Genomic DNA, 26,794 nt, shown 5'->3' with positions numbered 1-26,794 from the left:
TCAGTGTGAGTGTGTGCATGTTGAGGAGCAGTTTGGGGGAGCAGGCTCTAATCCAAAGTCTCTATGTTTAGTGGAGGAGATAGGTAGAGCTGTAAATATGTACAAATATATATGTGCAACATTACAGATGTAGGTAAGTGGGTTCTGTCCATTTCATTAGGGACTGCATGAAAAGAAAGCCTTTGCCATGCATCAAACCGTGTCAGCCTTCCAATGAAATTGACTTCTACTCATTCAATAGGACAAAATTGGTTCCAGAGGGATCCTTGATAATAAACTGGGGGGTATGGTGGCAGAAGTGGGAAAGAGAGGAAGCAGAAATCTTGCGGCATGAATGGAAGTTCATTCACACAACATTGTTTATCTCCCATGGGGCTTTAAGCATATATTCAGCTAAACGGGTATATATTTTTGGACTGTGATCATGATGCCATTTCTGCCACACACACCCTGCCACACATTCTCTGTATGTGTAAAGATCACTATAATTATATGTTTCCATGCCCCACCAATGACTGCCAATCACGTAGAGCAGTGGTGGGGATTGGGACATGCAGAGCGATGAAATCAGATACTGGCCAAGTTTTACTGCAACACAAACACACATAGGCAGCTTGATGCTCATCATTATCATTATCACTACTATGACTTCATCAACGTGCATCATACAAGAGGACAAGTCCCTACCTTGAAAGGGTTATAATCCATAATTTGACAGAGGAAGGGAAGACGAGTGGGGTAAATGGGGAGGGCTGCAATTATATCAGTTGTACTTAGGTAGGCCCAGTATCAATAAGTTACGGGCAAATTTAGAGTTTGAGTTTAGGCTGAGATTGCTTTAGTCCTCTAACCAATTGTTTTATCATTTTCAGTATGACAAGCAACAGCTCTCCAGCTACTAGGTGGTTCAGTTTCTCTCCTATTCCAGGTCAGAATACCAATTTGCATGTTAGGGTTTGGGATGGATAGATCTGCCTATTTCTGGTCTGTGTCAATTTTGTGTATATTACTAAATCCACTCCATCCCATTTCCACATTAATCTGCATAAAAGAAAAAGAAAATTCATATCCATCTACGGTTTAAAATGTATTTTTAAACTCCATCTAATGTAGTTCACACTAGCAATAATTGCAACAATTTTCCAGTTCCCCTTTCTTCTAGGATTATCTTTTTAAGGAAAGAATGAAATGAGGGCCAAGGAGGAGGTTGAGAAAGATGGAGAAACTTAAAGAGAAAGAAATAAAGAAGGACCAAAACCAAATATACTTGGGTCCCACATTGCATTTGGAGTTTGAGGGTAAATTCCAAATATTAGAAAGTTGAAGACTCTTATATATTATATTGTAAGTTGTATTGTATATTGTCAGTGTATCCCAATGCCTCCACCATTGCCAATCTACTGAAATAATGGAGGTTGGGGTTTAATGGAGGTTGGGGGAGAGATCACATTAGATATCCAAAATTCCTGTAAAGGAGAATTGCAATTATATGAAGCAAAAATTTCCAACTATTTAAATTCACTGTCTGGTTGTAGGTAGACTATGTTGAGGGGAAATAGCATTCCTGTCTGACTCAGTTGGCTTTCCCTTTGCAAACCATACAGAACCCAAATCTGGTAAGCATTTTGAAGTGTGCAACATTAGTGTTATTATTCATGAAGTGTCTAGTGAGCTAATGTTTGGATTTAAACCAGTTGCTGATAGTAAATCAGTTGCTTTTCGGTAAGCCCTCAAAGTATAATTTAAAATGTAACATGCTAGTTGGGGGTAAGAAAGAAAAGGCTTTTAAAAGTGTGCTTCTGTGGCTTTTATAAATAATTTAATCTTTTAAGAAGAGCACTAGTAGTCTCGCCTCCTCAACCACTGGCCACTGGCCTCCATCACATTAGTTTTGTTGCAGAATGGTAACATAGAATAAACTACTTTTAAATGGCTTTTTAAATGATGTGGTTAAGGAATACAGCAGCATTATCCAATGGCTATTTTAAAATGTCTCCTCCCTTCTCCCAACCATTGAAACAATCTGATTCCCTTTTGTAATTTGCTCGTTCAGTTGCATAGCTGAGTGGAAATTAAGTTGGGAGAGTCTGAAACACTTTGGTGTCTTGTTGCACACTTTCCCATTTCATGTATAGACACTGGATCTATTTTTAAACCCTAGCTTCCATTTTCTGATTGTTCTTAGCCTTGGTGTCACATCCCCACAATGGAGTGAGCTCCCGTTGCTCTGTCTCAGCTTCCGCCAACCTAGCAGTTTGAAAGCATGGCAGTGAAAGTAGATAGGCCTTCTTCTTTGGTGATCACTCATAGCCGAGTAAGATTGTCCTCCATAAACATGGTTTTAACAATGAGTCTGTAAGTGACTGTGGACGCCAATTCTGGATCCACAGTGGGGACACTGGTTTCCAGGCGGGAGTTGATCACGGTGTGGATTTGTCAAGTGTGCCTTCCTCTTAGCACATTTCTCCCTTGTGTCCTGAGTTTGAGTGTCTTCAAAGCCCATGACACCTTTGGTAAAGGCTGTTCTCCAACTGGAGCACTCACAGGCCAGTGTTTCCCAGTTGTCAGTATTTATACTACATTTTTAAAGATTTGCCTTGAGACAGTCTTTAAACCTCTTTTGTTGACCACCAGCATTACGCTTTCCATTTTTAAGTTTGGAATAGAGTAGTTGCTTTGGAAGATGATCATCAGGCATCTACACAACATGACCAGTCCAATGAAGTTGATGTTGAAGAATCATTCCTTCAACACTGGTGATCTTTGCTTCTTCCAGTACACTGATATTAGTTCACCTGTCTTCCCAAGTGATGTGTAAAAATTTTCAGAGACACCGTTGATGGAACCTTTCGAGGAGTTGGAGATGGCGTTTATAAGTGGTCCATGTTTCACAAGCATATAATAAGGTTGGTAGTACAATAGCTTTGTAAACAAGCATTTTGGTTTCCCTGTGAATGTTCTGGTGCTCAAACACTCTGCCCTGCAATCGGGAGAAAGCCACACTCACAGAGCTCAGGTGATGCTGGATTTTGGCATCAATGTTGGCCCTTGTGGAAAGATAGCTGCCTAAGTAGGAGAAGTGATTGACATTTTCCAACATTACACCATTGAGTTGGATTTGTGGCACTGCAGAGGGGTTATTTTGTACTTGTTGGTGCAGCACTTTGGTTTTTGGATGTTGAGTGATAGGCCAAGCTTTTCGTAAGCTTCTGCAAAGATATTTAGGATTGTTTGGAGGTCATCATCTGAGCGTGCGCATACTACCTTGTCATCAGCATACTGAAGCTTTATGATAGAAGTTACTGTAACCTTACTCTTTCCTTTCAGCCTTCTCAGATTGAAGAGCTTTCCATCTGTTCAATATATGATTTCTACTCCGGTGGGGAGTTTCCCTTTGACAAAGTGTAGGATCATGGCAATGAAAATAATGAATAGAGTTGGGGCAATAACACAACCCTGTTTAACACCTGATCCCACTGTGAATGGTTCACTTTGAGAGCCATTGTTATCTGCAATTGTTGCTGTCATATTATCATGGAGAAGCCGAATGTTGTTTACAAATTTATCTGGGCAGCCAATTTTCAGAAGGACAGTCCACAGGGCATTACGACTTAGTGTTGAAAGCCTTAGTCGGGTCAATAAATGCCATATACAGGAGTTGGTTTTTCTCTCTGCATTTTTCTTGAAGCTGTCAAGCGGTGGAAATCATTTCCACTGTCCCCCTAGAAGGCTGAAAACCATTTTGGGATTCAGGAAGGGTCACCTCGGATATTGTTAAGAGACGGTTTGCTAAGATCCTTGCAAGAATCTTGGTGGCCGCTGCTAATAGAGAGATGCCTTGATAGTTTCCACAATCAGTTCTGTCACCTTTTTTTAAAAAAAAGATTGGTAATTCTGGCATCCCTAAAGTCTGCTGGGATCTCTTCTCTTTCCCAGATTTTTTCGATGAGCTTGTGAAGTTGTTGTGTAAGTTCAATTCCGCCCACTTTGAAGATTTCGGCAGGTATCCCATCAGGTCCAATGGCTTTGTTGTTTTTCATTTGGTTAATAGCTGTACACAATTCTCCCAGATTTGGAGATACTGCAAGCTCATCTCTAACTTGTTTTTGCAGAATTTGTGAGAGGACCTCAGCAGCTATGGAGGAGTTGTGGTTAAGGAGATGTTGGTAGTGTTCTTTCCAGTGCAGTGCAATAGCTTCTTTATCTTTTAGAAATGTGGTACCATCTGCTGAGCTTAGGGGGCATATGCCATGATTTATTGGCCCATAGATGGTCTTTGTGGCTTGAAAGAAACTCTGTGCATCACTTTTTAGTTCTCTGGTTCTTCTTTGAACCTCAGCCTTAGTGTTGGCATAGGTGTTTTTTTTTTCCCCTTAGTGGCACAGTTTCTATCTCTTTCCCATATCTGAAAGACCTTCCTTTTCTTGTCAGTCATGCGTTCAATATCACTGTCATTCTCATCAAGAACAGAAGTCATATCAGTGCCAGCTCTCACCCCTGCCATCTGCTACTGAATATGAGTGGTGGTGGGGAGGCTGGAAAGTGTGGAAAGAGTGTGGCTTTGTCATTTAGGAGGAAATGTTGATGTTTTTGTTTGCTAATTTCCTTGGCAGGGATGTAGCCTCATAGCCCTGATGCACCACCCACTATTTTGCTAGGTGCCCGAGACTGCAAAAATGGTGCTGCCGAGCTTTCTTATTCAGCACAAGATACCCTCATCACATACTGAAGAGAGAAATTCTTCTGTATACAGAAACCTGCTTTCCCTAGCTCAGATTCTTATTGTGAAACTTTTTTTTATTTTTAAAAAGCATACTTTCTGCACTTGTTTGCCAGCTACCCGTAGCTTGGGTTTATGCAACAAAACCTTATTTGGGACTAGCAGGAGATGTTCAGAGAAGTTTCTGTTAATGTAACATTGATTGTGTTCTTCAAAAAGGGAAGCACCTCGTGGGTATTTTCTGAGGCTTTTAATTTTCCTTTGTTGCCATGTAGGTCAATTAAGGAGGGGAAATGCTGTCATGGGAATCTCTGTATCTTGTACTAAAGTCACTTGTGCTTGACAATAATGTTCAGTTGAAAGCTGGACTAATTAACAGTAATGTCTGCCAGTGCCATACTTCAAAAACAACTCAAATTTTAACAGCTCGGGACCAGCAGTGAGCAAAACAGGACGGAACGGCAACAGCCTGCTCTTGCAATTAAATTCATCCAGTCTGTATTGGCAGTGAAGACTAAGCTGAATTGAGTACAAGTTTATTATTCCAAAGTAGGAACTGCCATCAGATACTAAGCTGCAGAGCAGATATTTAAAAACCTCCTTTCCAACACTACAGTGGTACCTCCATTTACGAACTTAATTCGTTCTGGAGGTCCGCTCGTAACATGAGGTGTGCTTTCGTTAATGGCACCTCCCACTGCTGCCGCACTGCCTGCGCACGACTTCCGCACGCATCCTGGGGCAAAGTTCGTAACAAGGGGCATCTACCTCTGAGTTAGTGGAGCTTGTAACCTGCAGCATTAGCAAGGAAAACAGTACGTAACACAAGGTTCCACTGTATTTGAGATTTACTATTAGACTATGAAAAGACCCTGATGTTGGGAAAGATGGAGGGCACAAGGCGAAGGGGACTACAGAGGATGAGATAGTTGGACAGTGTTCTTGAAGCTACCAGCATGAGTTTGACCAAACTGCGGGAGGCAGTGGAAGACAGGAGTGCCTGGCATGCTATGGTCCATGGGGCCACGAAGAGTCGAACACGACTAAACAACAACAAATTAGACTATGATAATGGGGGAGTTAACTCTTAATGCTTCTGGTTATGGTAGAAGAGAAGAGCAACATCATCACACAAATACCTCGCTGTACAGAAAGCACAGGGAACTTCTCTGCCAAGGGCTGCATTCCCTCAGGAATAATCTCATGCAGTGGTGGCTAGAGTCAGAGCAAAGCACGGCTCCTCTCTTTCTGTCACCTCTTCTGGCTCCCCATGCATCCCCATGCCTGGAGATTTGCCAGGAGTCTGAACTACTTGCTTGCAAAGGGTCTTCCCCTTTCTATTTTTGCTCACTCCATTCATTTCAGCATTCTTCTCCATCCCACCCCCCCTTGCCCTCCTTACCTGCTATTCTCACCCGCAGGAAATTAGACTGAGGACTGCAGGCTCTTCTTTGTTGCTGTACAGAGAAGTACCAAAACAAGAAATCTGTATTCTGGTGCGTAGTCAGAGATCATGTATCTCACACACTGCTTTTGCTCAGCCAAAACAAAGATGAGGAGGGTAGTCCATGTGAAGTGCGAATCTTTGATTACTTCAATATCCCTCTCCCAAATCACTGCAGCTTTCACTGTGATTAAAAGCTAGACCTATCCATCAAAATAAAATATCCTTCCACCCAGGGCTTTTTTTCTGCAAAAATAGGTGGAGATACTCACCATGAAATTGTTACAGTAAGTGCCGCACTTTTTAACAACAACAACAAAAAGAGAGGCGCTGGTATTGTGTATCCATGAGTACCCCCTGAAAATAAGCACTGCTTCCACCTCTCTTTTCCACCCCTTCCCTTCTCAGGTCAATTTGGTTTTGTCTCTCAGGTGTGGGTGGGTGTAAAACAAATGGTGTTGTGCTTTGTTTTTTTTAAGAGCCAAAGCCACAGAGACACTGGCAAAATGGAGAGTCCCTGATCCACCTCAAAACATCTTCTTAATGACATGATCTGGTTCAGAAATGTGAATCACCCCAATTTCATCATCATCATTTTATTTGTATGCTGCCTTTCCATAGTTAAAACCATGCTCAATGCTTGATAAGATATACATGCTCACAAACATTACAAAAGTCATAAACAATAAATAAAACATAACAAAAAGTGCACAACCAGGTTGAAACAATTTCCACATAAATCACAATAAGAGGTAAATAAATAAATAAATAAATAAAGATGCACAAATTAATATCATTAACAACAACAAAAACCCAAACAAAACACCCTAACAATACCAAAGACCAAGAGTGTGTTCAGCAGCTTTTGTAGCTGGAGTCAGTCAGCGCCCAACCCTCCCAGGCAAGGAAGTCTTCCAGGACTTACAGCCAATATCTGCCTTGTAATTCATGGCACACAGGGAGCTGGTGCATAGCCCTAACAGGTATATGACTTGAGTTAGAACCAGCCTGGGTAGAAGTAAGAAGATGCACCTTTCAGCCATGAAGTTCACTGGATGACCTTTGACCATTAACAAATTCTCTGGCTACCTCCATTAGAGACCTCTTCTGATGATAAAAATAAGTGAAAGGGGACCATATATTCCACACTGAGCTCCAGGCCGGCAGGTAGCAAGATTAACATGTAACAAAATAAATTAATATCTTAAGAGGCTAGCTGGAGTGAACCAGGCTGCTGCAATTAAAATTGTAAGTCCGTAGATAAAAGCTAAGGTTTCATTAAGCTTTATTATAAGTCTCCTGGCTTTTAATTTGCCAGGTGTGTTTGGCAATCAATATCTCTTCAAAGCCAATGGACACAGTTTATTTGCAAAATTCTGCCATTAAAATGAATGGATGACTGAATGCACAACATCCATTCATTGCAATGAGACTTCCACGCAAGAAGTTCCTGGTAGATTATAGAAAGCAAGTGCAATCCAATGCACAGTCATGTGCACATATGTCTCATTGAAATCAATGGAGCTTAAGGGATCATAATTTTGTGCTGGATGCTGACCGATATGTTCTAAGTTAAGCACATGTTTAATTAACTGCCCTGAAGAACAAATAATCTAAAATTGTGATTAGATTATTAAAATCCAATATTTTTATCAATGACTGAGAGCACATGAGCAATCAAAAAATGAATCATATTGTTTATGAGCTCTCTAGGTATCTTTTCAGTGTCCTTTTTTCCCTTCCTTCTTTCTTTTAAAAAACCTTTTACATTCTCCATGAGTACATTTGCAGTTAATAACCATAATTCATCTTCTGACACCATCAGACCATTGCAAAATATATCAATAGATTTATTTTTTAAATAGAATTAGACATTACTCTTGTCTATTTGAACTAATCAGAAAGATTATTTTAGCCTCTCTCTTTAATCAAGAAGAGTATATTGCAAAAAGCATGAGCAGTGAAGCAAGACCCAAGAAAACACAGATAAATGATACTAGGCTCGAAGAGGCACTGGATTAATTTCATTCTGGCAACACCTACAGACCATGAATTTTAGAACGATTCAGCTCAGTATTTTTAAAAAGCACATTTTCAAAATATGAGTCCCCACAGAATGCACCGGGGTGGGGAGAGAGAGACCCTGCCACATCAAAACATTAAAACAAACTACTTCCTTGGACATATAACCCATTTCAGCCTATGTTCAAAACCAATGTAGAAACAATGGGTTCAGAATGAACTAGTTTTAAATGCTCCTAAATCAATATTGTATTTATTTGAAGACTCAGTGCTTCAGAACCAAGAGTAAAATGGCCTCAGTTTGGCTCCCAGCTAAGCTTCCAACAGAACTTCTTTGAGAAGATTGAGATAGTAGATTGTAAAAGGAATGTAAATATAATCCTATTGATGAGTCCAATGACATCTCAACATGTTTTATTGTCTGTTTATATTCATTTTTTATAGATGCAAACGATTTTGTTGGCCATTTTGTGGTTCAAAAGGTGGGTTTAAGTTCATAAGTCTATTTTATGAATCACACACACACACACACACACACACGGGTAGCCACAATGTGCCTCCTAGCCATACTCCCTTCATAACGATGCATCTTCTGCCACTTCCCCCAATGGCTGAGTTCAGCCGTAGTGGGAAATCTGCCTTGATTGGCCAAGTCCATAACTGTGTAGAAGAGTTCTATCTGAATACAGTGGTACCTCAGGTGACATATATTTCAGGTTACAGGCGCTTCAGGTTACAGACTCCGCTAACCAAGAAATAGTACCTCGTGTTAAGAACTTTGCTTCAGAATGAGAACAGAAATCGCACAGCAGTGGTGTGGCAACAGCGGGAGGCCCCATTAGCTAAAGTGGTGCTTCAGGTTAAGAACAGTTTCAGCTTAAGAACGGACCTCTGGAACAAATTAAGTACTTAACCCGACGTACCACTGTACATCTTTTTCTGTGAAAGGTCCCATTCTAAATAATTCCAAGCTCAACACCATTTGGAAGTGCATGCAGTGAGCCTACCAGAGTGGAAGAAATGTGGCTAGCTACTCTGCTCCCATTTATACATTCCTTGAATGTGTCAGGGGAGTTATGTGAATGCCACTATCTAAAGCCCACTGCATGCTTGGACCACTAGGGATGCTGTGTGTGTCATTCTCTGGAGTTTGCTTCTGCCTCCATCTCTCACAAAACTTAAGTACTAGCCATGGCAGAGAAATTCCATTTAGGCCCAATCTGCACTATATATTTAAACCAATAGCATCATTTAATATTTCTAACAGCACCAAAAATGTACTACACATTGCACAGCTTTTCTAAATCAACAAGGCTCAGAAGTCACAAGACAGAAGGAAAACAAGCAGAAATGTTCATACACTCCAAAGATTGAAATAAGAACAAAAGTAGGGGCAAGGACAGAGAATAAGAAATATGTTGAGATGAGCGTGCAAAAGAAATATGGGGGATATAGATCTATAGATATGATGTAGGGATAATGTCTAGGAGGAAACACCATATGGAGTATAAAGTTTAACTAGAAGGAAGTGCAGGAAGGAAAGCATAGAAAGAAATAGAGAAAAGGAGGGGCAAGCACAGGGCTTCTTTCAGAAGAAAGAAGCTCATGTCTCACGTTTTACATCAATAGACATGCCATAAAAATTCCTTGAATACAGGCCCTGTTGTTTAGTTGGCTGCAGCTTAATTGTCTCAAGCCAATCATGGGTTTGATTGCAGAATATGCTTACTGTGTGTATTCATCCTGGTCCTAAATAAATGGCATATCATGGCATAGAGGTCTCACAGTTACTTAGGAATTTCTTTCACACAATATCTCAGATTCATCCTGAAGCATGTCATGGCCATTTCTGTATGATGTCAGCATTAACAAAGAGCCCTGTGTTGATGGGTGCTGAGTTATGCAAATCACCCAAACTACAGATATGCTTTGTCAGTTATGTAACCAGTTACAACACAGGAGAAATGTTGCCACCAGATTGCTGTGGTTATGTGACTATGCTTCAGTGACTTTAGAATGGCTTTCAGGCACTTGTGACTCTTCATAACATTCTTGGCTCTCCTTTCTAGGTTCTCCATTTAATAGCTGAAAGATACACTGAGTTCAATACAAAGGAACTTGCCTAGGTGCCAACTGGATTTGTTAAATCTCTAAGAAGACTCGTCTCTAGGCCACTGCTGGCTGGAATCTTTTCAGAAGAGCTGTTTGAGCTGAATCCAATTATTTTTAATGTCTTTTGACACATTTTTTCCAAAAGCACAAAGCTCAGCCTTCTTGTAAGGTCAAATACTGTACATATACCCTTAGAGTCTGGATATTTGTTCATTCACTTGCTCATTCATTCTTCACTCCAAAGAAAGTGTAGTGAGGTAGCGGGAATACATAAAAATGAATGATGGAAGTGACCAAATGAACCACTTTGTCAACAAAGAAAAATGACTTGGCTCCCAAACCTATTGAACAAAAACCACTTTGATACGGTCTCCACAGGAGCGCACAATTTTGTATCCTGGGAGACAAGTGGATCTACCTTTCTTCCTTTGGTGATTCAGAGACAATATTGTGACACTTTATTGTGATCTTTGGCTTATTGTATTCCAGTGGATCTGCCTTGCTAAGTTTTTAATATCACAGATTCCCCCCCACACACACACACACACTATCTAAAGGCTTTATTTTCTTTTATTTGGATTTTAAACTGTTCTGGATCTCATGACATGGTAAGTCAAACTATGGCTGACCAGGATTGCATGAATGAGGGTGCTCCCACATTCTCAGAAAGGACCTCAGAGTCTCTTTGCTCCTCGCTGCCACACTGAGCTAAGCCAATGTTTGGCTTAGGTTGTCAGCCAAACCTAGGCCTGCGGTACTAACAGCACGTTATAGCCAAGGGTCCAGATGACATGCTATGCCAAACCATGACTTAGCTCAGCACAGTGTGAGAGTTAAAAAGAAAAGGAAAAAAGACCAGAGAAGAGCAAAGCAGATGTCTGGGAGCCCAGGTGTTCACATGGACCAAGTAAGCCACGGTTTGACTTACCGTGTCATATAGTCCACTGTGTTCACCACTAGTGCTTATTCCAGGTTTTAGGGAGCCCCCGGGCAAATAACCTTCAGGGCCCCTCCCCCTAAGTGTGCTCAGATTCTTCTCACCATTGTTGCTCCTGCTGATTTACCGGTACTTGATTCCAATCCACACAAAGATAAGAGCGAGAGGATCTGTGAAGGTTATTGTTATTCCTTGCTCTGTTCACTCCTTACTCACTGTGGACAAGTGAACAGATAGCAATAGGAGGAGGAAGTAGAGCAGGCCAGGACACTCCAGGAACTGGCAGAGGGGCTTCTTCCAGCACATGGGCTTTGGCACGTCCCCAACAATCCTGCCCCACCCACTATGCTATTCAGAAGGAAATCTGGAAGTCCTCAGGATGTTCATACTCTGCAATATGTGCATTTTTCAGACATTGAAATAAATGTCTCTCAAAGAGGAATGCAGATTCCAAATCTAAACATAAATCAGTTCAGATTTACCCTCTTTTCTGATATTGTACCGGTCTGCCCCCGCCATACGGAAGAGAAAAGCAATCTGCTTCAGGCAGCATCATGAGAAAGGGATAGATGAAGACAGCAGTGAGTGTCTTTAAAATGTTAGCTCTGCACTATTTGCAGGCGGGGGGGGGGGAATGTATTATTATGACATCTGTTTCACACACACACCCTGCTCCACATCACTAGCCAGCTAGCAGGGCAGGGAACATAGATCAAAATGATGTCAGGATATAAGGTAAGTTGAACTAGACTGTGCAGAAGAGGAAGAACATGAGGTTAATACTTAGCATTTTCCCACTGCCACAAAGCCACATGCACTAATCATTTACAGAGGAATAAAAAGTGCACGAGGTGGAATGTGACCTGACCACAAGACTGGCAAGAAACAGTTAAAGAGGTAATTAATGGCTGGTGGTTAAAGTGAAAAACAGTTTCATATGAGGTACAAGGATGGTTTACACATGTACAGGTTTTTTTTTGGTTTTTTAAAAAGGGAAATTCTGGGGTGGCAGAAGGTTGGGTGAACAGCTACAATTTTGTATATTTGCCTATATCTAGTTTGTGTCATAATGGGAATGCTCTCACAGACCCTTGGGATGAAATGAGCATCTCACTGACCGGCTAGATCATTTCTGGGTTGATACATTCTGAGAAATGATTTTTAAATGTCCTACCAATGAAAGCTGCTCACAGAAATCAGTTTCCAAAATCCACTATGTACCTCATGTTAGAGTTGCCCTGTGGAATCCCTGCTCCTGATCTTATATAGAAATAAATGAGCTTCCTGCCCCAAGAATAAGTATCAAAGCTTCACTACAGAACAGTTTTGACACTAGTCGCATAAAGACAAATGTTTCAAGAACAAAATACAAAGCTTGTTCATCATTGCAGAGCTTAGCTTCATCTGCTGCTGCTGCTGCTGCTGCTAGCCATCACTGACTTCTCAAGTTTCCTCTCCTGGCACGAGAGATCTGCAGCTCTGTCTTCCAGCACTGAGTCATTTGGTGGCCTAAGCCTGTGATTTATTTATTTATTTTAAAAAAACCAGCCTTCCACTTTCGCCTAGAGTGGAACCTATTAATGCAAATGTCTCTTCTTTGCAAATGAAGAATTTAACTTTTAAACACCTAATTTCTAAAGAAATACTCCCCAAAGCAAAGGAGTGAGGTGCAAAACTAACCCAAAACAGTTAAAGGAGGACTGAGCATGCTCAGTAGGCATGGAATGCTGACTATTGCATGGGTACAAAACCAAGAGGTGGGGCAATGGAATGACCCTAACTTTTTGTTGCAGGGCCCATCCTTTTTTATCTTATTTTGCTATTTGGGTTTTCTATAATTTATTTATTCATGAATCTACTAGTTATCTATTCATTTATTTAATTCCTTGCTCTCCAAAATAGAAAACCATACAAATACATTTACAAACAGCAATACCTCACTAAAAATGACCATCCACTAATTCTAATCAATATTTAAAAATCATCTTGCCCTTTACAACACAAGCATGACTTCCAAGAAATAAATAAATGGCCATTTTTGTGTTATACTGATTTCTGAAACAAAAAAGCATTCTATGATTCGTAGTTAAGGAGGTGACAAATTCGAAGTTCAAATTTCCTAGTACTCAAGTAGTTTTGAAATAATATCACTTTACTTCCAGAATGGACCAGACCTTCAAATTAATATTACATTGGCAGAAGGTTCTTACAGCCTAGTTTCATGACTCTGTGCTGCTAATGAGCAGTTTAATTTAAAGCTTAAAATTATTAAGTGTTCCACTGGAGTTATAAATAATGTAATTTATAATATTCCTATCAAGCGCATAAAACTACATTTGTCTTCCATTAACAACATGCTTATTAAGTAGTCTGACCTCTTCAGATATAAGAAAATGCAATTAGTACAATTTGTCACAGATCTTTTACATTTTAATAAGACTTAATTTATTGTCTCTTTAGTCTAATTAACTTTGAAACAATGGCAGGTTTTGTTCCTTCAGTATGAAGCAATGCTCCGTATTTGCATTGCTAATATTAGTCAGATAATTCCTCTTTGCTCAGTAGAAGGCGTTGGGTTCATTCCTTGAAATGTACTGCTCCAGAAGCTCTCAGACTTGCTCAGTTCCTGCTGAGAGATACTGTAGCTTTAGAGTTTTGTCACTCTCAGGTCGGAGCTAAACAGTACAAATTGAAAGCATTTGCTGACGATCTGGTATTGACATTACAGGAGCCAGAATCTAGTACTAAAAGAGTACTGGAACTGATCCAAGAATTTGGACAAGTAGCGGGATTTAAGTTGAATAAGATGAAAACTAAGGTTCTAGAGAAAAATCTAACAGTGACTGAGAGAGGTTTCAGAAGGAGACAGGATTAACACTGGTTAAGAAAGTGAAATACCTGGGGGTTAATACGACTGCCAAGAACGTGAATTTATTTAAGGATAATTATGAGAAATGTTGGATGGAAGTGAAAAAGGATTTAGAAATATAGTCAAATCTGAAGCTATCATTGCTAGGCCGAATTGCTGTGATAAAAATGAATGTATTGCCAAGGATGCTGTTTTTGTTTCAAACATTGCAAATTTTGGATAAAATGGAGTGTTTCAAGAAGTGGCAGAGAGATATTTCTTGATTTGTCTGGCAGGGCAAGAAGCCTCAAATAAAATTTAAGATATTAACTGATGCTAAAGAAAGAGGTGGATTTGCCCTGCCAGACTTAAAACTTTATTATGAATCAGCCGCTTTTTGCTGGCTAAGAGAATGGCTGCTTCTTGAAAACACTGACGTGCTGGACTTAGAAGGTTTTAACAATGTATTTGGGTGGCATGCATATTTGTATGATAAGGTCAAAGCACATAAAGCGTTTAAAAACCATATTGTCAGAAAAGCACTGTTCAATGTCTGGATAAGATATAAGGACTTGCTTGAAAATAAAACCCCAAGGTGGTTGTCACCAATGGAAGCGAAGGCTCAGAAAAAGCTCAATATGGAGGCCAAATGGTCGAAATATTGGGAAATTTTGGAACAAGAGGGAGACAGATTAAAACTGCAGAGTTTTGAAAAATTAAAAAATAGAGTTCGTGATTGGTTTCATTATTACCAGATAATGGAGGCATATAATTTGGACAAAAAAAATGGCTTCCAGGTGGAAAAATTAAAATTGGAAACAGAACTGCTAGATCCTAAAATTAAGAACTTGTCAAGAATGTATAACTTGCTGTTGAAATGGAACACGCAGGATGAAACGGTGAAATCAGCTATGATTAAATGGGCACAAGATGTTGGACATAACATTATGACGGCTGACTGGGAACAGTTATGGACTACAGGTATGAAGTTCACGGTATGTAATGCCTTAAGAGAGAATATAATGAAAATGATCTACAGGTGGTACATGATACCAGTCAAGCTTGCAAAAATTTATCATTTGCCCAATAATAAATGTTGGAAATGCAAAGAGACTGAAGGTACATTCTTTCACCTTTGGTGGACATGCCCAAGGATTAAGACTTTCTGGGAGATGATCTATTATGAAATGAAAAAGGTATTTAAATATACCTTTCTGAAGAAACCAAAGGCCTTTCTCCTGGGCATGGTCGGCCAATTGGTGCTAAAGAAGGATAGAAATTTCTTTATGTATGCTACAACAGCAGCAAGAATACTTATTGCAAAGTACTGGAAGACACAAGATCTACCCACCCGGGAAGAATGGCAGATGAAGGTGATGGACTACATGGAACTGGCGGAAATCACTGGCAGAATCCGAGACCGGGGAGAAGAGTCGGTGGAGGAAGATTGGAAGAAATTTAAAGACTATCTACAAAAACACTGTAAAATTAAGGAATGTTAGAAGGATGTTGGAATGAAGTTATGTGGTTTTAGCAGAAATGTTATAAAGGTTTAGGAAAAAACAGACTGTTAATTGGTGAAAGGAGGGAAAATAAAGTTTCATTATATTAAGATAAATTACAGGACAAAAATTGGAAAAGATGGAAAGGATTTGCTGAAATAGTTAACCAAACTAGAATACAAAAAAGGGAGGTGTGAGGAGGTCAAGGAAACAAACAAATGAAAGATAAGTTATGGGAAGATTTGCTGTGTTTTTTTAATGGATTTTATTTTTCTGTTTTTTTTTCTTTTTCTTTTTCTTTCTTATCTTCTTATTGTGATGTGTTGTTTTGTTTTTGTTTAATATGGTGTTTTTACTTTTTCTTTTTGTAACTTTTAAAACTTTAATAAATATTATTTTTTGAAAAATAGAGTTTTATCACTCTCAGAAAGTCCTCATACCCTACAGTAGGTGTCACCAGTGCGGTACAGACAGATGCCAGTGTGCCTGCCCATATATCCTATGGCACCTGCCAGTCTCCTGCCAACTTGTGAGACACCAATGAGCCATTGCGCTTGTCTCCACTCTCCTCACTCCCCTGAGGGAATGACCACACTTCCACTTGTCACATGCTAGAAAGCCCAAGTCCAATATGTTTTTGGCTTGCCCTGTGCTTTCTCAGTATGAATGCAAGTGGTTTCCTGTTTGTCCCACTACTTTCCCCAGGAAAACCCACTCTTTACCACTGAATCAAAATTCCCTGGTGGAAAGCACCAGGACAAGTGGAAGTATGAATGGAAGAGCCCTAAATAGGGCTTGTTTTATTATGGCTTTCCTATTAGAGCTTTGTAAGCAGGGCTGGGTGGCAATACCCTGAGGTAATACCCAGACTTGACAAAACATGGTTGGTGCTCTTTTTGTTCTGGTGACTAGTCTCTGTGTTACGTAAAAAGGCTAGATTGATTGTCAGAAGAGATTACTTATAGAATTGTAGAGTTGGGACCACAAGGGCCCTCTGATCCAATATAGGAATATTTTGCCCAACGTGGGGCTTCAACTCATGACTGTGAGATTAAGAGACTCATGCTCTACCAACTGAGCTACTCTCACTAAGCTGCTCTCACTCATCTTGATTCCTCCCTCCCCATACTGGGCAAGATCATTGAGTGCAAGCATAGGCTGCAGTTGGTGGTAGATCAGAAGAGGTGGGCAGAGAGAAATGAGTTTAGGGCATCACAAACATCTTGGGGTGGTGAATGTCTCCCTGGGTATCTAATGTGGCAGCAGTTGGTTTTGGCTGTTTATTGGAACATTTTCAGCCGTGCCTCAACCTATTGTCAACCTGTACATTTGTAAATAAATTCAAATATCACACAATGCAAATAAGTCCCGAGAGGCCTCTTTCCTAAGTAAGCACAGCATGCCTCCATCAGAACTAGTGTAGGACTCACAGAAGAGGATACATACTTAAAAATTGTGCACAAATGTATGCTTTTACTTATCAGGTTTGATTCTGGCACAGTTCCCTAGCAAATGTATATCCCCCCCACCCCTGTTTCCCTCCTAGACAAAAGAAATAAATGACAAAAATTACCAGCTGTTTGGAACTCATTTTTTATTAAAAGGAGTCAATAGCTCTCGTTCAAAATCTGCTTTTTCATGAAACTAAAGTGGTTTCTCAAAATAGTATTTGATATTTACTGCATATTCTGCACTTCATCAAATGCATCCAATTTATTTGGTATTCTCTACATCTTTAGAGAGGTTAAAGGTTTGAATTGCAGCTGCCAAATACAATCTAACTCAAGTGTGAATCTGCATTCTGGGTAGCAGACAGAAAGTTTTTTTGTGCTGTCCATAGACCTCTCAAAGCCAATGAAGCTGCAATAAAGTGTTGGAGGTTGAGTAGAAGCAGTTATTGTGAAACTTCAGAAGTTATGAATAAGGGAGTAGCAGACTTTTTATTATTATCTTATTGTGGATTTACATCTATGTCTTGAGTGACCTGAGTTCTACAAGGGTAAAGTTGAAATGAAAGAGAAGGAGCAGGAAGCTGACAGGCAGCACCACCCCCGGGACTGGCTGTAAGTCAGAAGGCAGCAGGTAGGGCTGACTGTAGGCAGATGGAGGTTGACGGGACAGTGCCCCTTTTGCCCAATAGACTAGCCGCCACTGCCACTAGAGATGGACACAGCATGGTATGCGTAGATCAACTCAAGCAATTTCATGCCCATGCTTGAGCCCCTTCATACCCAGCACTCAATAATCCCTTGAAGATTATCTTTATCTTTCTCCATGGCACATGTGGTAGCCACTAGTCATGTGTAGACACCATCCAAAACATTGGTTTTAAGTGGCATGTAAAAATGCTGATCTGCAGCAGAGGGTGGATATGACCAGCCACTAACGTACAGGGAACCAGCACATGCAGCACCTACCAAGCTGCCTTTTAACAAGGTCAGACTATTTGGCCCTCTAGCCCAGGGATACCTACGCTGACAGGTAGCACGTCACCAGAGTCTCAGACAAAGGTCTTTCCCAACACACCTAGGAGATTCCAGTGATTCAACTTGAGACCATCTGCATGTAAAGCATGTAGTCTACCATGGAGCTATGTTCTCTACAGTTTCTAGCAAGAGCTACATGCTTTATGGCTGTAAGGTCCCTGGACCTTCTAGCTAAAGCAGGAGCTGGGAGCATGTGGTCCTCCATATTTGCATTGGACTTCAGTTCCCAGCAAACCCAGCCAGCTTGGCCAATGATCAGCGATGATGGAAGTTGTGGTTCAACAACATCTGGGGGACCACACGTCCCCCAACCCTGGGCAATACCAAACAAACCATCCCTCAAACATGGCAGCAGCTCCAGTGATACTCTAAGCATGTGAATTTATGAAAGGGTATCTGGCTGACTGGTCACTATTTTCTGTGTTTCTAGTTTTCGATTCTAAAATAATGTCATGGCATAAAAATAAGGGTTTCATGCCTGCCTTGCAGAAAATCCAATAAGGTATTTTCTAAAACTGTCATTTTGCTATGCTGTATGTGGACTGACAGGGACAGAATGAACACCAAAGCAAATATGCAATAAAGAAAGTTTTTTTATATTATTATTACTTTAGGTATTTCTAGATGTCAGATAAAAATGAGAACTTTGCTAAAATTTTTGCACAATGGCAGCTGTGCTTTATGCATAACATTCTATTGTTTGATGTATGAGACAGAAAATATGAAACATATTGTGAAGTTCCACCTTGACATAATGATGGAAAGCTGTTTGAAGTGCATTAAATCTGTGGAATGTGTGAGACCACCATGAAACAGCCCATCTTCTGAGAAGGCTTAAGTCGGTCTTCCCAAAAACTATACCACAGTTTACAGCTGTTTTATTTTAGCTCTATGTTTCAGGACCTACAGGAAGCAAAGGGTGGACTATACTTTACTGCAGTGAGGTAGTAACCATTTCCTTGTGGCTTAGTCTCATGCTGCTCCAGGCATGAAGGTATCAGAATTGCACCCTCAGTCGAGTAATATTGCAATATGGGGAACTATCCCAGTAAATATTTGCTACAAGACCAAAGGACTGTGTATAATCCTTAGCTTCACACTTGACAATAGTTCATAAATTCACTGGGAAAGGCAGCTTTAATTAATAAACCTAATTAGTTTCACATGAAAAATTATTTAAGGACCGTGTTTTCAAAAATCCTTCTTATGATTATTCATACCCAGAGTTCCTTTGAAAATGTTGATCATATGTGTTAATTCTTTAGCTCCAGAAATGAAATGGCGTAAGACATTGAAAGAAGGCCATGAAATATGAGGACTGCAATCCAAAACAGTGTTTTGTGCACTGAAGTACATTGACTTCAGTGTTAAGACTCTTTATGAAAAGGTTTCAGGGAAGGGCAAATGGCCAGGGAAAAAGGAAGAGTTGGCTGATATGATCCCCCCTCTGGGACGCATCTGACATACATAGACAGAAGCCCTGTAAGAAAGATCTAAGTTTTGGTTTATGATCTTGCAAGACTATCAACTGGGGCAAGCAAATAGTGCAAGACCAGGACAGAATACAGTGAGGAAGTTATGGAGTACATTTCTGGGCACAATTCAAAGTGCTGGTGTTGACCTTTAAAGCCCTAAATGGCCTCGGTCCAGTATACCTGAAGGAGCGTCTCCACCCCCATCGTTCTGCCTGGACACTGAGGTCCAATGGCAAGGGACTTCTGGCGGCTCCCTCACTGTGAGAAGCCAAGTTACAGGGAACCAGGCAGAGGGCCTTCTTGGTAGTGGCACCCGCCCTGTGGAACGCCCTCCCATCAGATGTCAAAGAGAAAAACAACTACCAGAATTTTAGAAGACATCTGAAGGCAGCCCTGTTTAGGGAAGCTTTTAATGTTTGACAGACTATTGTATTTTAATATTTTGTTGGAAGCTGCTCAGAGAGGCTGGGGAAACCCAGCCAGATGGGTGGGGTATAAATAGATGATGATGATGATGATGATGATGATGATGATGATGATGGAGTGTCTGGCTGCCTTTTCTTGCTAGATTATTGATTTAAAAAGATAGTTGGCAGAGGCTTTCTGATTCCTGAGCAAAATCTTCCCCAGAAATTGTTAATTATGTATGGAGCTACTTGTGTCCTAGTATACATGGCAGGAAAGGAAAACCTCAGGAACCATTCCCACCAAAGAAAATGCTAGGGACCTTTTCTGTGATGGGAACAGTATGTGCAACATCACTTTCCCACTGAAAATGCTGGGAGTGGTAGTCCTGATCCCTGTGCTCAGTTGGTAGGGGTAGGCACAGATTGATGAGAAAGTAAATGGAGAAAAGGATGGTGCATCACTTGTAAATGTAGATGGCAAAAGAGAAGGATCTATATAACTGTATTATTTCTGGCCAGCCTTCACCAAATGGCCCCATTCCTGATATTACGTGAGAGTTGCATCACGTGTTCCTGGATGCATCTTATAGTAGATAACCATGTGAATGTTGCTAGAAGCACAGCAGTGCTACAAAATATCTGACTACTTTATACATCTGTTAATGGATAGATGAGTTAAAAATCAATGGAAACAGCAGTAGTCTCCCCCCGCCCCCACTCACTCTCTCTATAAGCATTCACAGGCTTGGGTCAGTCACAATGTCTCTCATTCTCCCAATCATGCTTTGGAGAATCAGGAATGAGCCCTGTACTCATGCACTTCCCTCTCCCTTTGTGAAAACCAAAATCAAACAGAACCAGACTGTACCTGAAAACAATGGTTTGTGCCATCCCTGTGAACCAGGATTGGAAATGGTTTGATCTGAGCATGCAACCCTAGTTTGAAGGTCTCATGCAAACCATGGTTTACCCGTTTGGACATAACAACCAACTACGATTTGCCAGGAACTGTAAAACGTTGTATTAAGCTGAGCATGCAAGGGAAAATGGGGAGGGGAGAAAATGCACTAGCAAGTGCAGGATTCATTTCCAGTTCTTCAGCCCATGGTTTGGAGGTTCAGAAATGTGATGTCTACACCATCTCAATGTATTTCAGAAAAACTGAATAGGGTTGCTTTTGTTTAGCTTCTTTCTTTCAGTTACATGTTGTTGTTGTGTGGGTTAGAGGAGTTGTGTTTTTAAGCATAACAGGATGAAGTTTTTTATTTAACAGCTGCAGTCCAGTGAATAATTAACGTAAACAGGAAGAGATTGAATATTCATTTGTAATGCACTGTAAATGTAACAGCTACAAATATGTATTTTCATGTGGTGCGTGTATGCAAAGTTTTTTAATCTCTCTCTTGAGCTGTCACCCCTGTTTCCGTTTTAAGAACTCGTAAAACTTTTTAAGCACCATTAATAAATTAGAAGGTTTTGGTGTTTAATTCTTAATAGCTATATCGGTGCAGTTTGTGATATAAAAGCTTCAGGGTAAAGTCTCCCTTGAAAAGTTTTTTAGGTTGTTTAGTGAGCAAGATGCAAACATCTGCTTGAGAAATAAGCATGCCAGTGAGGCCTCCCCTATGGAGAGCACATGGGCAGAATCACTTTTGTGCTTTAATTTAATATTATTTTAATTAAAGTCCCTCATTGCCAAGAACAGGTGGCCTGGCCAGATGTACCACTCGAGGGATCTTATCAAATGTCCCCAAAGGACCAATGAAAGTAATGCCTGGATCCTAAGCATATCTTATTAACCAAACTTGCAAGCAGTCTTCATATGTCCAACTACCAATAAATGTTTTTAGAACATGTAAGAAAAGTAAAGGATTTATTTTATTTTCTGCCATATATATGACATTATGGAGCCCAGGGCCTCATTAGACATAGCCCTCTGTTCCAGGGGCTCTGGAATTCAGTGTATGTATCCTTGATCCAGTATCCCTGGCTGCTGTGATATATTGTCTCCAGGCCTCTCTGTCTGATCCTTGAGAGTCTCCCTGGGCCAGGACTCCTCCCCAGGTCCTATCCCTCCCAGGCTCTCCTCCACACCTTCCTACAGTTCTTTTTAACTGAAACAGTTATAAAGTAAGAAGAGGAAGTGGCACTGCTGTTAATGCTGGCTGGATCACCCAGGGCACTTCTGCCCACATAGTCTGGATACCTCACCCCCCTGGCATAACTGAGATTAAGTCTCTGTCAAGGCAGAAGAGGAGGGCCAAATTTACCCCCCACTGAAGGCAGTAATGCCATTGGGGCAAAAGCAACTTCAACAGAAGGATAGCTCATACAGTTAGGTTCTTATACAGCAGGTGTGGGCAGACCTGGCACTTCCATTAGTCAAACTGAGGCCTCAGGAGACCAGGGTAGTGGACAGTGGACTAACACCCTTTGTGCCTCCACTCACTTGCTTTGTCAGCCCACCCAGGCACCCAGTTTTTCATGCCACCCTAATTGGTTGCTTCAGGTTTCCTCTACAGAGTGAGGCCTTCTGACCAAGGTCCCCTGGGAAAGCATTTGCTCCCCTGTCACGGGCACTCTCCTGGGCCACCTCATCCAGACAAGAGGGCAAGACAGTTTGACTAGTCAGCACTGCTCTACTTTAGCAGCTGAAAAACTGTTAAAAAGTAAGTGGTGTAGCAATAAGGGGAGAAGAAGGGGGAGATACAGCTGCCACGTAGGGCACTGCAATGTGTTGAGTTGGCTTGGGGTAGGGAACCTCTGTCTCTTTGACCATATTCTCACCATGCTGTCGGACTATTCCCATCCAGTGGCGTAGCAGGGGGGCCGGCCGCACCAGGCGCAACATCTGGGGGTTAGGGTTAGGGGGCGCAAATCCACGGGTTAGGAGGCGCAAATTACTTGCCTTGCCCCTGGTGCTGACAACCCACGCTACGCCACTGTTTCCATCATAGCCATGCTGGTTGGGGCTCATGGGAGTTGGAATCCAATAACATTTGTAGAATCACAGGTCCCCAATGCCTGTTCTATGGGGGTAGCTTAGATGAATGGTTGCCATTCTTTGCTATTCTACCAGTTCTTGTTCCACTATTATGTCCAGACTAAAGATAAACACCTGTTTTTGGCTAACTTCTGAGCAAGCCTTTAGATCCTTTGGGTAACCCCTTAAGACTCAAAGTTTCAAAGTATGACAGCTTGACTTTCCAACGTATGCCAAGTGTTGGTGTAAAATTCTTGCTATCTCTCCATGGGCTTTACATTTCCATGGCCTTGCATCCGCGAACTGAAATCACTCTGTGCCTGAGGCTAGCATGCAAAGTCATCTTGCTGCTGCAAGACAGAATGTAGTCATCACCCAAGGTGCATTGAACATGTGTCTCTTTTTGTAAAATCTGACTGGCACGTGACAGCTGGTGTTCCATACTTGGCTCACTTGGTGGAAAATAGCCCATTAAGTTGGTTGAGCTAAAAAAAAAAAAAACCAAGCTCATTTTATTAAAGCATCCACCTTTGTCTTGTTAACAGACTTTAATCTTCATTGAAGAGCAGTATCAATCAATAGCCCCCAACACTGATCACTGATGATATCCATGTGGAATTGGTTTATTTGAACTTTCTGTGTGAATTCAGCAATAATGAAGCACTTGGGATTTCTAGTTCCATGGTTGCCAGTGCTAAAGCACTTTTCATGGCATAATTCCATGCAGATCCCAACAAAATCAATGCCTTTTCATTCCCACTGAATGTTGCCATTTTGTGAAAACTATATTGTACCTTTAGCATGTATACCTATTTTAAAATGGAAACAATTACAAAAAAGTAATTCATTTTCAATATGGGATATGCACATAAATTACTGTTTTCTGTGCCAAATTATTTTTGACATTTTTTTAAAACCCTACATACCCTAAGGTCATAAGAATAATCATCACAAAAACTCTATAAGCTATAATAGTTTTTTATTTATTAGTTGATTTATATAAGTGAACATATTCCCTATGGCAGGTGTCTCAAGTATGAATGCTTTTCTTTGGCAAAATATTCCATCTATTGAGCAACTGAATGTTGGCATTAATCCTGAAGCATTTGCATTAATTTTCACTGTTTACTTGTTTGCTGAGCTGACGACAGGCAGAACAGTCTCCAGATCCACAATGCTGGAGAAAATATGATACACCAGAAGTTTGCCTCTGCTTGGCTCCACTGCAGAGTCGTCCCCGCCCCCTGCCCCGCCATACCCACTAAAATTAAAATGGAGCACAACCTACTGCTGGTGGTGTTCCTGCTGGTGGTAGCCATCATAAACACAATGAAGTGTTTCAGGGGCAGATTAAGGCTGTCAACAGGGCAACAGATCCCATCCTGTCTGTTTCCATTTCATGGTCAATTAACTCTCCACTTACCCACTTTCTGCCCTGAAAGCTAAGAGCTGGCAAGTCTACAGAAACAGTGAGGAATCCTGCACTCTGTGCATCCTCTGCAATCATCCCTACTAGCTCAAGGTGAACAAACAGGTGGAAAGGAGCAAAACAACCAGAAAGCTAGTGAGCTGGTAGAGCAGGTAAGCTGTTCAAAGTGGATGGGCCGGGAGCACAGATTCGCTTTCATAATAGTTGGACCTATCTTCCCTAACTTAAGCCATATTGCACATGCATGGTCTTTGTGTCTGCTCATCTACTAACTATTCAGGGGCAACTTCAAAGTCCCTGTGTGCTTTTGAGCTCTTTAAGTTGACTTGGACTGCACACCACTTCAAACAGAGCAATCCTTCAAACAGAGGACTATGCTCTGTAAAGAAGGACACATGACCACCTAATGCTACTTCTTGTTCCCAGCCAGATGAACTTTCCCAATGAAGGACTTAATTCAGCCTGCCGCTGGGTCAGTGTCTTCCTTGAGCAGTAATGCTGCAGAAGAAGGATTTGAGTAGGTATCCCAGATTCTGCTTAACATGGCAGATTGGTGTAGCTCCCATAAATTCCCAGTTGGAGCTACTGATCAGTACTCCAGAAGAGAGTGAGACAAAACGCTCCCAAACTACTGAAAAACAAGCATGTGAAACTGCCTTAAATTGTCTGAAATACTTTGCTGTTGTTGTTCAAAGGAGTCTAATTAGCTATGCCAAGTAAACTTGACCTAGTTATTTCCAGCAAAGAATGATCCACTTCAGCCATGTGTCTGTTGCTCACTGGCAATTTGAAGCTATTGCTTTAATAAAGTCAAGGTTCTTCCAAATTGATTAAAGAATTCATTTTGGAGAAAATATGAACGAATGCAGTGTAACTAACTAAGCCAATGAAGCAAGGACAGGACGAAGCATTTATATATGAGTTTAGACTAATCTCTTTAGAGACCAGGATTATTTGGATGAGAAGAGGCAGCCATTCAAATATACACACCCAGAACAACTCATAATCTAGCTGGATATCCTAGATACATAAAAGCTTCACTAAAGACAAAGCCAGGCTTCAACTGCAAAGCCCTTCCCAGGTGAAAAACAAGAATTTTATCAGCTTAATGCAAGAGGAAAAAGCGTGAATAACAAACAAACAAAAACCCCAAACCCCCAGATGCAGTCAGTCATGGTTTAGGAAACAACAGTAATCTGAGCATTGGTATACATGAAATGGCCCCCACATGGAAACAAACGTGCGCTCCTCTTCCTGGGGGCTGTCTGCATGTGACAGGCTGTTCATACACTGCAGTTTATAACACAGATGGGGGATTTTCTCAACACCACTGTAATTCTTAGAAGGGAGAGAGGACTTTACTGTAAAAGTAGAGAAAATCCCTGCTCCGTATTTTAATATACTGTTTTGCTAAGTAGAGGAGAATGCTACTACAGGGAGTGATTTAAAATGGCTTCCACGTGATAAAAGTTTTAGGTGCATCAGATTAAAAGATCTGAAGACAGAAAACAAAGAAAACATTATCACTTGGTCCAAAAATGAAAGTGTTGGTAAGAAGAAAGGTGAACCCAAGAGAGTCAAATCTTTCCAAAATAGTGGGGAGTTGTTTAAAATCACAATATTAGAAGCTCATCTGCAATGTATATTGCAGATCAGAAAAGTACCACATGAAATCCATGTGGTTAATGACAAGGTTCAAAGAAGCTGCTATTAGAGCCAAGAAGACTTCCTTTAGAAAATGGAAGTCTTGTCCAAGTGAGGAGGATAAAAAAACCACAAACTTTGGCAAAAGGAATGCAAGCATGCAGGCAATAAGAGAGGCTACAAAAGAATTTGAAGAATACGTAGCTAAAACATAAATACCAATAGGCACAAACCCTTTAAATACACCAGTAGTACAGTGACACAGGAGTCCAGGGTGTGTTAAAGGAGGATGGTGAGACTGTAGGGAAACTGGATGAATTCTTTACATTTGTCTTCACAGCAGGAGATGTTGGGCCTGAACTAATTTTTGCAAGAAAAGAGTCTGAGGACTAGTGGTGTTGAAAGACCAAGTCCTTGACCTAATAGACAAAATAAAAACTGACATATTGCCAAGTCCAGATGGCAACCTCTTGTGTGTTCTTAAAGAACTCAAAAGTGTTTTTTTTTCTTTAAAAAAATTGTAACTTGCCTCTAAGACCAGCCTCCAGAAATGAGGACAAGAAAGTAGCCAACGTAATACTTTTTGGGGGGCGGGGGGGTGAATTAAGTAGATTTGCATTAAAATGTGGACTAAACTGAATTTCCTCCCATACCTTACGCTTGATACTGTTTGGAGAGAGTAATGATATAAATATACATCTATTCTCTTAATTCCTATAAGAGGCAAAGAATGACATGGTGGAATTGGTTAGCTGGGGAAATTGTGAGCTATTTCACTCAGTCTG

At 40.8% G+C, this 26,794-nt stretch overlaps 1 long non-coding RNA gene across 1 annotated transcript; it reads left to right on the top strand.

Annotated features, from left to right (window-relative positions):
• Window positions 1–1,235: 1,235 nt before the first annotated feature.
• On the top strand, window positions 1,236–6,399 carry LOC310852021. Its single transcript, XR_014567952.1, has 2 exons — window positions 1,236–1,298; window positions 6,142–6,399. It is a non-coding gene; the product is annotated as an uncharacterized lncRNA (long non-coding RNA).
• Window positions 6,400–26,794: the final 20,395 nt, after the last annotated feature.

The sequence above is a fragment of the Podarcis gaigeae genome (assembly GCF_964106915.1).
Source record: "Podarcis gaigeae genome assembly, chromosome: 9".
Classification (NCBI taxonomy): domain Eukaryota; kingdom Metazoa; phylum Chordata; class Lepidosauria; order Squamata; family Lacertidae; genus Podarcis; species Podarcis gaigeae.
Note: the sequence above shows the minus strand (reverse complement) of the source record. Positions and strands in the feature narration are given on the sequence as shown.